The sequence below is a fragment of the Heterodontus francisci genome, unplaced genomic scaffold, assembly GCF_036365525.1.
Source record: "Heterodontus francisci isolate sHetFra1 unplaced genomic scaffold, sHetFra1.hap1 HAP1_SCAFFOLD_2159, whole genome shotgun sequence".
Taxonomy (NCBI): Eukaryota; Metazoa; Chordata; class Chondrichthyes; order Heterodontiformes; family Heterodontidae; genus Heterodontus; species Heterodontus francisci.
The window spans coordinates 22,148-25,000 of record NW_027141840.1 but is presented as its reverse complement, the minus strand read 5'-3'; positions in this window follow the sequence as shown (position 1 = coordinate 25,000).

Sequence of the window (2,853 nt, the reverse complement as noted above, 5' to 3'; positions counted from 1 at the left end):
CCCGGGTAACCGGGGCAAATTTTTCCGCTTGATCGCCCTTCCACTGGTTAACCATTTGCCCTTTCGGACTTAGTCTCTGGACATTATTCGACGGATTTTCTGGTTAACCATTTGCCCTTTCGGACTTAGTCTCTGGGCATTATTTTCGACTTTTTGGTTAATGATTTCACACTTTTTACTTACTTTTGCGCTTTTTGGTTAATGATTACTCTGCTTACTGGTTAATTATTTGCCCTTTCGGACTTAGTCTCTGGACATTATTTTCGAGTTTTTGGTTAATGATTTCACACTTTTAACATATTTTTGCGCTTTTTGGTTAATGATTACTCTGCTTACTGGTTAACCATTTGCCCTTTCGGACTTAGTCTCTGCACATTATTTTCGACTTTTTGGTTAATGATTTCACACTTTTAACATATTTTTGCGCTTTTTGGTTAATGATTTCATACTTTTTACTTACTTTTGCGCCTTTTGGTTAATGATTACTCTGCTTACTGGTTAACCATTTGCCCTTTCGGACTTAGTCTCTGGACATTATTTTCGAGTTTTTGGTTAATGATTTCACACTTTTTACTTACTTTTGCGATTTTTGGTTAATGATTACTCTGCTTACTGGTTAACCATTTGCCCTTTCGGACTTAGTCTCTGGACATTGTTTTCGACATTTTGGTTAATGATTTCACACTTTTAACTTAATTTTGCGATTTTTGGTTAATGATTACTCTGCTTACTGGTTAACCATTTGCCCTTTCGGACTTAGTCTCTGGACATTGTTTTCGACATTTTGGTTAATGATTTCACACTTTTAACTTAATTTTGTGCTTTTTGGTTAATGATTTCATACTTTTTACTTACTTTTGCGATTTTTGGTTAATGATTACTCTGCTTACTGGTTAACCATTTGCCCTTTCGGACTTAGTCTCTGGACATTGTTTTCGACATTTTGGTTAATGATTTCACACTTTTAACTTAATTTTGTGCTTTTTGGTTAATGATTTCATACTTTTTACTTACTTTTGCGATTTTTGGTTAATGATTACTCTGCTTACTGGTTAACCATTTGCCCTTTCGGACTTAGTCTCTGGACATTATTTTTGGGTTTTTGGTTAATGATTTCACACTTTTTACTTACTTTTGCCCTTTTTGGTTACTGATTACTCTGCTTACTGGTTAACCATTTGCCCTTTCGGACTTAGTCTCTGGACATTATTTTCGAGTTTTTGGTTAATGATTTCACACTTTTAACATATTTTTGCGCTTTTTGGTTAATGATTACTCTGCTTACTGGTTAATTATTTGCCCTTTCGGACTTAGTCTCTGCACATTATTTTCGAGTTTTTGGTTAATGATTTCACACTTTTAACATATTTTTGCGCTTTTTGGTTACTGATTTCATACTTTTTACTTACTTTTGCGCCTTTTGGTTAATGATTACTCTGCTTACTGGTTAACCATTTGCCCTTTCGGACTTAGTCTCTGGACATTATTTTCGAGTTTTTGGTTAATGATTTCACACTTTTTACTTACTTTTGCGATTTTTGGTTAATGATTACTCTGCTTACTGGTTAACCATTTGCCCTTTCGGACTTAGTCTCTGGACATTATTTTCGGGTTTTTGGTTAATGATTTCACACTTTTTACTTACTTTTGCGATTTTTGGTTAATGATTACTCTGCTTACTGGTTAACCATTTGCCCTTTCGGACTTAGTCTCTGGAGATTATTTTCGAGTTTTTGGTTAATGATTTCACACTTTTTACTTACTTTTGCGATTTTTGGTTAATGATTACTCTGCTTACTGGTTAACCATTTGCCCTTTTGGACTTAGTCTCTGGACATTATTTTCGGGTTTTTGGTTAATGATTTCACACTTTTTACTTACTTTTGCGATTTTTGGTTAATGATGACTCTGCTTACTGGTTAACCATTTGCCCTTTCGCACTTAGTCTCTGGAGATTATTTTCGACTTTTTGGTTAATGATTTCACACTTTTAACTTAATTTTGTGCTTTTTGGTTAATGATTTCATACTTTTTACTTACTTTTGCCCTTTTTGGTTAATGATTACTCTGCTTACTGGTTAACCATTTGCCCTTTCGGACTTGGTCTCTGGACATTATTTTCGAGTTTTTGGTTAATGATTTCACACTTTTTACTTACTTTTGCGATTTTTGGTTAATGATTACTCTGCTTACTGGTTAATTATTTGCCCTTTCGGACTTAGTCTCTGCACATTATTTTCGAGTTTTTGGTTAATGATTTCACACTTTTAACATATTTTTGCGCTTTTTGGTTACTGATTTCATACTTTTTACTTACTTTTGCGCCTTTTGGTTAATGATTACTCTGCTTACTGGTTAACCATTTGCCCTTTCGGACTTAGTCTCTGCACATTATTTTCGACTTTTTGGTTAATGATTTCACACTTTTAACATATTTTTGCGCTTTTTGGTTAATGATTTCATACTTTTTACTTACTTTTGCGCCTTTTGGTTAATGATTACTCTGCTTACTGGTTAACCATTTGCCCTTTCGGACTTAGTCTCTGGACATTGTTTTCGACATTTTGGTTAATGATTTCACACTTTTAACTTAATTTTGTGCTTTTTGGTTAATGATTTCATACTTTTTACTTACTTTTGCCCTTTTTGGTTAATGATTACTCTGCTTACTGGTTAACCATTTGCCCTTTCGGACTTAGTCTCTGGAGATTATTTTCGAGTTTTTGGTTAATGATTTCACACTTTTTACTTACTTTTGCGATTTTTGGTTAATGATTTCACACTTTTTACTTACTTTTGCGATTTTTGGTTAATGATGACTCTGCTTACTGGTTAACCATTTGCCCTTTCGGA